A 13,232-nucleotide genomic window follows, 5' to 3' on the forward strand; every position below is an offset into this window, starting at 1 on the left:
TGGTGGTGGTCCCCGGAGCCGTATATGGCCCAGGAGGGGGGTCACCTGGCCCCCTCCCAGTATTAATGATTATTTACAAGGTGGTGGTCCCCAGGGTTCGGTTGGTTTGCTTGGCCCCCACCAATTCATTGTTTTGCCCTAGGTAGGAGGTGGTGCCTGGGGCTTCCTTGAATCCCAGGAGAGGGGTCCTGCGGCCCCCTCCATCATTTATAAAAAAGCCCCGGGAAGGTGGTGGTCCCCGGGGGTTCTTAGAAGCCCAGGAGGGTGATCTGCGCGGTCCGCATTGATTATGAAACTAAAGCTTTATGGAGGTGATGGTCCCCAGGGCTTTAAGAGCCTTAGGAGGGGGGCACCAGGTGCCCCCATCCTTTTTTGATAAAAATGTCTCCCTGACCTGGCCAACCCGGGGGCTCCTTTGAAAACAAGCGCAGGAATATGCATTCATCAGACAGTATGCACAGATAGTATAACGTATTGTGCTTAGCAGAACATAACGCAGCTAGTGTAAACATCTTGTACTAATATGTGCATCTATTTATTTCTGAGAATACCAGCTGTGATTAAATACCAGTCATCTAGAGTCAGTTTTAGCTTTATTCAGTGTTGTGACTATGGGGCTTCTGGAAGCATATCTTTGTGACCACAAACAATTCTACCATCTGAAAAGTATACTATGCATATGTGTTTTAGTGGATGGTACTCTAAGATTCAAGATATCACACATTCTAAGAGATCCACAATATTTAGCGTTAACATTTTTAATTGTTATACAAACAAGCGCTGGCAAAGCCAATAGGTCTCACCTTTTGGCTTTACCAATTGCCAGGACCAGGAAAACACTAACCTGAATTTTTCCAGAAGTCTGAAGGAGCAAAGCTGTGGCCACGAATCCCCCTGAAAGCTGTTACCATACACACTGCACCAACAACTGTGTACAGGGAGAAGCCCCTTGGGGAAATGGGGTTGTGAAACAGAAAAAGAAGCGACTCATCCAACTTCTTCTACAAATTGGGTGGTTGTCGTCTGACCTTCTTGGTCACCAATCTCCAAGGTCGCCACGTCAGTGGAGCTGAGGATCCCTTTTAAGACCCATGCTAAGAGGAAGTGAAGGAAATGTTATACTCCCTAAGTATTAACCTGTCCCACCAGGTTCCAGCCAATCCCGACTTCTTTGTATAAACCTTGTTTCTATGAGGGATGGGGTGGTGGGCTCCTAATGACTTCGTACAGATCAAAAAAGTGGCGGGAGGAAGAAGCAGAGGTTCATTCAGTTTCCAAGATGTACTGCTTATCTATCAGAAAGGGGGGAAAGAACCACATAAGTCTCAATACCAGAGTCTCAAAACAATTTGTCTCAGAGCCCCTCAACCAAACGTTCACACACTCCAGTGCATGTAATCTCCGCTTAGTGTGGTTCGATGGATAGTGCCATATTCGGGTCTTGTCATTTGAGTGTCCCGTTCTACAAGTGACATCAAAATCTCACCCAGGAGGCAGACTGCCTGGATGTTGACAGTGGTAAGTGGATTAAATTATCTCCTATCCTTTAGCTGAATCTTTATTGGGAAAAGAGTAGGATAGGGAGAAGTCTAAAAACAAAGCAGTGTTTAGTGAATGAGTCACTGGTCCACGAAACCTAGTGGTCGGGTCGACATGTTTCGGCCTGGAACAGCCCCTATGGGTCTATGGCCTTTGTCAGGACCAAAGGAATTTATATGGAGTCCTTATACTTCAGGGCTTCCTGGATAGTGTGTTATAAGTGAGTGGAGGCACTCGCCCGTCTTTGTGAGTGAGCACACTTTGCTCCAAACAAGTCGACCCGACCACTAGGTGTCGTGGACCAGTGACTCATCCCCTAAACACCGCTTGGTTCACTTGTAAAACGGGACACTTAATTGACGAGACCCGATGATAACTCTATCCACCGAACCACACTAAGCAGAGATTACATACACCGCAGTCTGTGAACATGTGGTTGAGGGTCTCTGAGACAAAATGTTCTGAGACTCTAGTATTGAGACTTATGTGGTTCATTCCCCCACTTTCTGATAGATAACTCCTAATGACGTCTTCTGTAGTGGTATGTCAGTAAGCAGCGTGGCTGATAATCATGTAGCTCCCTCCCAATTGAGGGTCTGTGGGTTTGTTATTCCCTACAGACACAAGGAGTGAATTAGCCTCAGAGTTAAACAATAACATACCAGTGTGTTTCCTTTTAATCAGTTACCTCTTTTGGGTGACCTTCACTGTGTCTAGACATTTTTGAGGGGTGCCTTACCTTCATGGTCGTCTTAGTTCTTCTCTTCTGGCTTAATTGCTGTGGCCTTTGCAGATGTCTGTAGCTGCTGCTCTAACCTAAATACCTAATAAAATAACCCAGCATACCATTGTCCAACATGCCTTTTTCAGTTGCTGCACTCTTTTTCCTGGCTAGCACAAGTGCACAGTAATTAGCATTACTGTGCAAATAACGACTGTTTCTTTTGTTTTCCTTGCAGGTGATTGCCTTGAGCAGAAAATGTTGACTCCGGATGTCAGGACGGAGGATAGACACCACAACAGTCCAGTCTGCAGGATCAGGTAAGTGGTGTCAAGCCTTGAAAAAACAAACAGGACCTCAGAACAAACAGGCTCTCTTCTTGGAAGGCCTGAAAGCCAAGCAGTTGGCAAATCTGGGGTGTGGCTTATATACAAGATGTATGATTCACACCAGTGTCATACGCCGATGACACCCAAATAGTGGTGTCAGTCACAGGGAATGTTGAAGAAACAGCAAGGCATTTTAATGAATGTATGGCACAGGTTGGTCACTAGATGCAGTCAAACTGCCTGAAGTTAAATGGAGAGAAAACAGAGGTGATGCTACTAGGAGCGAGGGCAGATTTTTGGTCGCCCAGATGGTGGCCGGATAGTCTGGGCGACTGCCCAAAACCAGTGAATAAGGTTAAAAATCTGGGAGTCATTTTTGATAACCGACTGACTTTTAATGACCAGATAAATAACCTTGCATCTACCATTTGGTATATCTTGAAAAAGATTAGAAGAGTCTGTCCATACATACCTCAAGATTCATGCAAAACGCTGGTGACGGCATTGGCCTTGGCAAGACTAGACTACGGAAATGCCTTATATTCAGGATTACAAGTTCAACACCTAGCAAAACTCCAGCGTTTACAGAACGCCGTCGCAAGGATGGTGCTCAAAATAACAAGATCGGAACCAGTAGGCCACAGATTGAGAAGCCTTCACTGGCTTCCTATCGGGAAGAGGATTAGGTGTAAATGATTGTGTCTGGCTTACAAAGCCTTGCATGGGATGGGACCACAATGCCTGAAAAGCCATCTGAAGTGGTATATGCCAGCTAGACGTTTAAGGTCAGCCCACACAAAATCTGTGCAAGTTCCTAAATTTAAGCAGATGAGGTGGGGAGGGAGAAGTTTCTTGCTATATACTGTCAAGGACTGGTACCTACTCCCCTTTACGATAAAATGCAGCCTATCGCTCCTGCATTTTAGAAAATGCCGTAAAAACATGGCTTTTTACCTGCTAAGATCATACATGTAAGCATAACTCCTCATTAAGCTTTGGACATAGCGCCAAGACGCCCCAGGGCATTCGTGCAATTTAGAAGTACCAAATCAAATCAAGTGTGTGAAGGAGGAAGTATCAATCTCAACGTGGAGAAAGGGAGAGAGTAAGTAAACTCATGGACTTCAATGGTGTACTAACAGCAAAAGAAAACAATTGTTACATCACTGTGATCAGTGGAAGGATGCAAGTCATCCAATCAACAAGATGGCAAAGAACCTATGCTTCATCGTAGAGACAAAGGGCCTAATGTATGAAGCAAATTCGCATTTGCAAAGGCCGAAATTCACAGAAATTGAGAATAAATTCCCATTCCTTCCTATGGGCCAGGAGGCCCATAGAAATGAATGGGAAAGTATTCCTTAATTGCGAATTCGCAATTTGGGAATATCAAGAAATCGCTAAAAAATTGCGATTTTCTTGATGCATACCAATTAGCGATTCTGAAATAGCGATTTCTTGAAAATCGCTATTACAGAATCGCTAATTGGTATCTTGATACATATGGCCCAAACACAAGAAGAGGAAAGAAAATCATCAAATACGAAGTAAGAGAATTGGATTGAAAAGAAAGCCAACAAAAGACAAGTAGTGTGCTGACCCAAAGCCCACTGTTAGTATTAGTACTGTACACAATAGGTCTTTCAGTCTGTTGGAAAGACTTAACACAACTGCTCTTTTGAAAACTTTGAAATATAAACACGATACCTTGAATTGGCATCAACAGTGAAATAACAATTTTCAAGATAAAAAATCAATTGTGTTTTACAACCTGTTTAAAGTAAATTTAAATATGTATGACTTTTTAGGCATTGGCAATAACACTATCAGGTGAGATTCATATCTCTTTAATACTAGCAAACAACAGCCAACATCAGAAAAATGCTTAAACAATATCTGAAAACTGACTGGAGCTGTGGTAAATTTCAAACACTGTGTTTCCATTAACTATTGATCAATTTAATACAGGAACAAATGGGCAGATTTATCAAGACTTTTGCATCTGTTCAGAGTCTTGCAAAGACACGCAAACTGGCTCAAAGTCTTTAGAAAATCTTGATTTCCTTCCTAGTGCAAAACATAACTTACCACGGAAAGTTGCCCAAAAAGTAAAGCAAATACCACTTTACGCTACTTTGGGCCATATGTATCATCTGCCTGATTTGCGATTCCAAAATAGCAATTTTTAAGAAATCGCTATTTGAGAATCGCAAATAGGTATGTATGTAAAAAATCGCATTTTTTTTGCGATTTCTTAAAATTCCTTAATTGCGATTCGCAAATTGCGAACCGTAATTAAGGAATACTTTCCCATTCATTTCTATGGGCCAGGAGGCCCATAGGAATGAATGGGAAGTTATTCTCAATTTGCGATTCGCAATTTGGTAATCGCAAATTGAGAATAATTTCAAAGTGCAGGGGTGTCCAAAGGACACCCTGTTGCACCCCTGAAATAGGCATGGGAGCACATATGGTGCACCCATGCACTAAGGGCATGTATATGTGTGACACATGGCACTTTGAAAAATGAAAAAATGTGCATTTTTTAAGGAATTCGCAACTTACCACCAACTAGAAGTTGGTGGTAATTTGCGATTCCTTAAGGACATTTTGCAAAAATGTTTTGCTTCATACATTGCATTTAAGGAATCACAAAATTTGCGATTCCTTAAAGGCAATTGCAAAATAAGGAATCGCAAATTTTGCGATTCCTTGTTTTGCACCACATTTTGCTTCATACATACCATTTAGCAAATTCGGATTCGCAAAGGCCGAAATTCGCAGAATTTCGGCCTTTGCGCATGCAAATTTGCTTGATACATATGGCCCTTTGCCTTACTTTGTGACAAGAGAGGAGTTCAATGAATAGTATATCACTGTTTTCACGCTACTAACAATGGATTTGGATGCAAAGGCCTAGATACTAAAATTGGCAGACAAGGCTTTGCACCAAAAAAGAAAACCCCTTGAGGCAAGCTTTAACAAGGAGAAATGTTTCAATTTCTATTTACTTCTCACAAATTGCATGTGTGCTACACTGTGCAGCAAACATCCAATGTGTTAAAAGTTTTAAAGCTGGTCTAAACATAGCATTCTGTATTGAAAGTGCACTCTTCCATACAAAGAGTATGGTAGGCATCACACACACCTTTGCACTATGGTGCCAGGACTGCTAGACACCAGCGGTGCCACATCTTATAAGATATGACTGCAATGCTCTTTCTCCTTAACTGCAACTTTGTGCAGAATCTTTGGTTGCACTGTTTTTAATTAACTGTGTTGCACTATTTTTAATAAACTTGTCTAAAAGTGTTTTTGTTAAAATCTGCATAGCATGCAGCAGATCACATGGTAAATATGCTTAATCCATATATGGCTTTTATTTTTTGAGTCCCCACCTTACCTTTCAAAATGAGATGACAAACTAAGGGGCAGATTTACTATAGGCTTGCGCGGGAACTTGCATGACTCTAGGTGGCGCTTCGAGTAGCAAATGGCCCTGCCAATTGCATTTAAAAACTATTTTTTTCATAAAGCGGCAACAAATTCAGGGATAAAATTGTTTTGTGCCAGGCTAAAATGGCTTTAATGACATAAGCACGGCCAATGACATCCTCATCAGACGACTCTGGCTACATATGGCACTACCCAACTTTTTTCCATTTAGGCGGCGCCGTGCTGCTCATTTTCACGCAGCGCTACACTGTGCGAATGCTTACTACATTGTGCTCTATTTGAAGGTCCTTTTATTTTATTATTTGTCTTTAACCGTCCAAAAATGCATTGCTTCATCAAAAGTTTTAAAAAGAAACAAGATGTTGAGTTTTAGAAAATGATGTGCTATATTGATCTATTTCCAGGGTAGGAAGTGTGAGCGCTTATGCACTGTATTTTTAGTATGCAATCAGCATGAAGTAAAGAACCCACATCATTAGTGCAACCTATAACACACAGTGCTGCCAAAGAGCCACGCTCACGAGAAAGGGTTTTAGGCTGGCATATGGATGTTACATTTCCTATGCCGACTCTGTTCTTGCCCCCTCTTGTGACACTGCCAACAGTGGTGGCATGGTTGGCCAACATTTTAGTGGTTTGGTATTGTGCATTTGCCTTTGATAGATTAAGAACCCTGTTTTTATATTATACTAAATCCCATTCAGCCATAAAAGGATTTTGTTAAATACCCAAAACGGGCTGATTTTCAGATGGAATATTGGATTGTGAAAGAAAAATCCATTTGCACTTATTTTTTTGCTTGCATCAGAGGGAGTGGCGAAAAATAGATTTTGCTTCAACTCATTTAAGATGAGTTTTCTGAAACATGGTGTAAAGGAATTAAACAGATTGTGGAAATATTGCAATGAACATATTACTTATCTATTACTTGTGAATATTTGTTTGCATGTCTAATATCGTTTTGGCAAATAAATAGTCCATATAGATGTTTAAAATGTGCAGCAAAATGTATATTTTTTTTGTTCAAGTATTTTTATTAAAATATAAAGTGTACAAATCAAAAGTTATATATACAGTACGTAATGAACTGCGGCGCCGTTGTCTTCAGAGAAGAGAAAGAGAGAGAGGAAAGAAGAAAGAGGGGGGGGGCAAAATAATTTTTTATTACATATGTAGCTAAGAGTCGGAGGAACTAATTTTACTGAAACTGTCCAACATCCTATCCTCCTACATAGAAAGCAGTGCAAGGGAAGTGTGTTTTATGTTTGCTCTGGTGCAAAACATTTGTATTGTGGAATCCTGTTTGCTTCATTCATCATTTAGGGAAATGGTAAAAATGACACAGCAAGGATTTGGCCATTTGATTGATTCATTAGAGTGAACTTTATAGAATATTGTAACAAATCATTCCAGTTACCTCCTCCATCCATAATTGGTAAAGTATATTCCATTGTAAAAAAAAAAAATGTAAACAGCAAATATAGTATTCATTTTTTTGCTACTTTCAAAATGCATAAACAAGTAAAAATGCTTTTTCCACTTCCGTAATATGAAATGAAACAAAATGATTTTGACTTTAACTAAGTCCCATCTCCCTCGCTTGAAAAAGCAGGGCTGATTGTATTTGCTAGAATCTTATTATGAGTCATCTTAAATTACACAAAATCAGTTTAGCCAATGTTTTTTGTGTTGTAATAAGGTAGACCGGAGCAAACTTCCAAGCTCTTACTTTTGGCAACAGTACAAACTTTTCTACCTCTGCTTTCACCAGAAACCTAGGTGACAAATGAGGACAAAAAAAAAAAACAGTACAAACTTTACTTAATATTTCAAAACGCTGGTTCAACCAGCAATGCCACTCCCCAAGGCCCCGATTAGATTAAGTTAGTAGTGGTACAAATATTAACACAATACTTTTGCACACTTTTTTCTGCTTGCTAATAGGGAAAAGGAGCACACAGGGTTTGTTGCAGTATATCTTCCAGTAAAATGTAAAAAATTGAGATAAGCTATTTTAAAATATACTCATATAATAAAAAATAGAACAATATATTTTCTGCCACATTTCAAATATGAAAGAGGAAAGCGAGTTTAATGCTATTCCGGTAGGCTCAATTTTTTGTTCCAATGAAAGCAGCAAAAATGTGCAAAATCAGTTTGCTCTAATTTTTCTTATTCAAAGGTTATTCGTGTATCGGATTTTTCCTTTGCTAAAACTGAATTACAAGGGAAAATAATGTAAAACAAATAAGAGTTGGTATATTTATAGACTGATTTCAAAACACCTTTCCGCCACTTCTGCAATGGTACAAAATTGACTGAATTTGTTTATTGTGATGCAAGCAGTGATCTCGGTCCAAAAGGCCACTTTTTTTTCTATTCATCCACCCAACGTGCTCTGGCCTGTTATGCCTATCATGTTGCTAACATATACTACTTCGACTTATTTTATTTATATTGCACATATCCGAAAAGCCTTTGGCTCCTAGAAGAGACACTCATACAATGGCTAGCACAGATATCCCAATAAACCATAAAGTGAAGTGTCAGTGTTCGAATTTTTCACAGGGACTTAGGCCCGTGAAATAGCAAAAGAAAACACGAATCAAAGCCAAAAATATATGGTGATGGGGTCAAATTTTTGTCAGCAGTTTTAGCGCGTGTAACATAGAAATGAAGGGAGTTGTTGCGCGTGCTTATTCATTCTGTTCCCTATTGCCCAGACAACACATTAGATAGTTCCATAATCTATCCCTTATTCCTCGTCGCCATCCGTTATATAGTGATGTCACAAAAGGAGGCGGGCTGTTAGTGCCACTGTTGCTGAACAGGGTGGGGGTTGGTTGATATTGGCCATGGACTCTTCCATCTATATCTTTGTGCATTCATGGGTCACACATACCCTATCTGCAAAGTATATAAGATTTCTCATTCCGACCACCTCCTGTGAAAACTACTGCAAGGGGCATACAGTGCTTTGATGCCCTTTTCACAATTTTAGCGCTGTGTAAATGAATAAATGCTAACAGCAGGATGCCATACAATCTAAAAAAACAGGGCTGTCTATTGGGTCAAACTGTGTATATGAACCACCCATTATACAGTTAATTTTCCCTGGTCAGAGGCTGGAACCGCCCCTCGCCCTGGCCTGCTTCCAAAGGCCCATCTGTCCCCCAGCCTGCCAGTTAAACAGCAGACAATGGCTGACTTCTGCCTTCCCCAGCCACCCGGCTTAGTGTATTATTTGCCACTTGACAGATAAACAGGTCCTCCCCCTGGGCCGGCCCCATTGTTGGGCTGTCCCAGAAGGTTGTCTGCGCTGAATGGAAGGGGAGGGTGAACAGGGGCGGGAGGCGGCCTGCGCATCTGTGAATAGGCACAAGCCATCCCCAGGAGAGAAGTCATTTAACATGACTGATAAAACAACAGTCCAGAATCATTTCGTACAAGTCAGCTGAGCATTTGAAAAGGCAAGTCACGCTGGGCAGGACAAAGCAGTTTGGAAATTAATTTAGGCTCAGCTTTGGTGCAGGGAAGGCTGTGCCAGGGAGAGGCAACGCATTACCATTTATTATTTTTAAACACTTGCTTGTGAGTCAAGTAGCAAACCCGCTTGGCTGCCTGGCCAAATCCAAGAAGTTAATCCTGGTTTGGCAAGCCATTTCCTCAGACTAAGTATGTGCAAATTTTTAATTTCAATTTTTAGAAATTGACATAATGTAGAGTCACACGTTTCATGGAAGCGTTGCATTTCGGAAGGTTCTTTTTTTTTTCAATTGATTGGTGGACAGAGAATGCCCAATATTCGATTTTTGCTCGCTCCCAAACAGAGTGCTTTAACTGCATAATATAAATAAATGAACAAACGATGCAATTATTATGAAATATTATTCTGTAGAAGAACTGCAGGCATTTTCCAATGTTTTCATTGTCCTGTAATCATTTTAGAAAGTTTATTAAAACATCATTTTGTAGGGATTTATTTTCTACGTTTTTAAAACAACAAATTTTCCACTTTGTTAAAATTAACATTATTTTTGGTGCTCTTTCTTAAAATAGAGGCAGAATTCCTCAAACTAGTGTTATTTCCTGCTTCCGAGATGGATTTCAATGTATTTGAGCCCAATGTCCTGTGTGGATAATCCTGTGGCAAGTGTTTCTTCACCTGGTTTTACAGCTCCACCGGTTCTGTATTTTGTGGCCTTCTTCCTCTCATATTTGATCAATGACAGCGTTGAAACCTATTGCACCAAGTTTTCGGCTATATTATATCTTTGATGGCAACATAAATAAAGGTAGAATTTGTTACTTTTCCTTCAGATCAGCAAAAAGGTCTCTACCTGAAACTTTAGCCTTTGCCAAAACCCACCACTTTACAATATGAACCCGTGGGATGTGGTATTTAGCACCCTGGTGAGAGGGTTCAACATCCTGTGTTGAATATAATCTCAAACTTTGTATCAATCTTAAATTTAAGCAGCAAATAAAATATGGATAGGAAGAGTAACTGTGCACAGGAGTGTACGTTATTATGGAATTCTACATTGAAAGTAAAAGACATGCGGATGATGGATGGAATGCAGAGCAAATCAAACATTCACCCCAAGTCAAGAAATTTGGGTAAAATCCATTGTTCTTTTGCTTACCTTGCCACCCCAGTTTAGACCCAGCCATATGCAAATCAGTCTTGACCCTATGCCTAATGGGAACAGTCCAGCCCGAACTGCCAAGCCAGGTCCTCCCTGTAACGGAAACAAGCATCCTGGGACCGGTTTCGGGGCATCACCCCTCATCAGCCAGGCTAGCTTGAATCCAGTGGCACAGTGAGCCCTAGTGTAGTTCCTATATTCCCAATAGGGTCTGCGCATTGGATTAATATACACTATAGATTTAACATAGGACTGAGGTAAGTATGTCTCTATCGAGTATATTCAACTTAATTGTGTGTGCCGACTAACTCAGAGGTCACTAGATACTTTCTCGAGTGAACAAGAAGGGATTCGTTTCTGACAACCGCATAAACATGACAACTTTGTTTCCCTAGGACTGGAACAAATATCTTCAGAGTCGTGGAAACAATAGATAACTATTTTACTCAGTCAATTGTGCATGCTTCGTTTCTACAGAGTTGCAGAGAAATAGTGAGACGGGCCTTTTCAATAAAAGGATTTATTGAACAATCTTCTTTCTCATGCAAGAGAGGTGAACTGCTACAATCGTTAGACAGAATGCAAAGTATCATGCGTACAGCAAGAATAGTATTATAAAATAATACTGTAATAGCATTGTCTCTTGCTATGACATGTAAAAATACATACATAAATAACACAGGCTAAAATACTCAACTTCTAAAATACTAATGCTTCTAAAATACGCCTACCCCAATGTACCTAACCTAGGTCTAGTACGAGGGAAGAAGTAAGTGCTACTTAGCATAAGTTTTGGTTCTGCCAAAAATTGCCAAAGGTTTCTCTAAGTTCTAATCAGCTCCATACCTTAGAATGAAAGAGGTTGGTATCTCTGTCTCGGGACTCGATTTCCCAACACCCTGCAAGGGGAGTCAGAAACACTGGAGCTGGATTCTCAGCAGGAGGATGTCAGCTTATTTGTCAGTGCATCAGCTGGAGAGTCGGCTTCCTTCAGCACTTGCTGCAGCGAGCTGCATCAGGCAAGTAGGTAGTCGAACTGCACCGAACCACACCGTGCTTTGCTATAGCAAGTGAAAGTATATTTATACCTTGAAGGTGTTTAGGAATGCCAGTATTGACGTAAAGTCGGGCATGTGAACGTCATGGATGAACCTCTAAGGAATAGCTGTTCATGCATATTAAATGAGTTCTTGGAGAAATCAATATCCAAGCAGGGGGAAGTCCCTTACAACTTAAGAGCCTGGTTTTCCTACAACTCGTTGTGACGTAGATGAACGGATGGAAGTAGCCATGCCTGTATTTGGGTAGCATGGGCTATGCCTAAATAAGGACTGGATTTCTATGCCTATATAAGGGAAACGCAAATTGTACCTATATAAGGGCATGAATCTGCAAAATTCATTCGGAATCTAAAACGCCATACAACGGGACATACCCAGTGCACTTAGGGCGAGAAAGCAAAAGACACATAGATGATGGACGGAATGCAGAGCAAATCAAACATTCATCCTCAGGCAAGAGGTCTGGGTTAAATCCATTGTTCTTTTGCTCACCATGCCACCCGAGTTTAGACCCAGGCATGGGGAGCAAAAAAACAATGGATTTAGGCCAGGTCTCTGTATTGGGCTGTAGCGGCTCCTCGAGGGAGTGCAGCAGGGCGGGGGAAGGGGAGGGTGGGGGATAGTTAGCTCTGGCATAGGGCCGTACGGAGTTAAGTAATTAAATAAATAAATAAAGCTAATTACATTGTGCGTGCTGAAATGCCATCAGCTTTTCAGCGCGCGCAATGTCATTTGTTTTATTAATTTATTTAGTTTCTCAACTACGTTTGGCCGTATGCCAGAGTTTACTACCCCTACCCTGTCCCTCCCCCGCCCCGCCATCCCACAGCACTCTCTCGAGGAGCCGTTACTGGTACTGGGGTGAATGATTGACATGGTTCAACATTCTGTCCATCATTGTTCTTTTTGTATTTGTCACCAAGAATGGGACGTTTATGCCCAGACGTGGGTCCTGTGCGCTCTATGCCACTGGAGTCAAGTTATCCTAGCTAATGAGTGGTGAAACCCCGAAACCGGTCCTAGGATGCTTGTTTATGGTCCAGGGAGAAACTGGCTTGGCAGTTCGAGCTGGACTGTTCCCATAGGGAGAAGGGTCAAGACTGAGTTGCATATGGCTGGGCTTAAACTGGAATGGCATGGGAAGCAAAAAAACAACGGATCTAAGACCCAGATCTCTATACTGGGTGAATGTTTGACATTGTTCAACATTCTGTCCATCAATTGTTCTTTTTAAGATTGTTTTGTAATTATGATTTTTCTGACCAGGATATTAGGGTCAGGCAATACCTTTCAGTCTACATTTAGATGGAATACTGTTGGACTTGGCCCTCCCCGCAGGCTCATCTCCAAACTTTTTGCCTTAACCATCCTGTTTTGCTCTCTGGCAGGCCAGGTCCTCCCTAGACTGGAAACAAGCATCCTAGGACCGGTTTCGTTTTTTTGCTTTCAGCCCTCATCCGCCAGGATAGCTTGACTC

The sequence above is a fragment of the Lissotriton vulgaris genome, unplaced genomic scaffold (genome assembly GCF_964263255.1).
Source record: "Lissotriton vulgaris unplaced genomic scaffold, aLisVul1.2 SCAFFOLD_2391, whole genome shotgun sequence".
In the NCBI taxonomy this organism is placed as follows: domain Eukaryota; kingdom Metazoa; phylum Chordata; class Amphibia; order Caudata; family Salamandridae; genus Lissotriton; species Lissotriton vulgaris.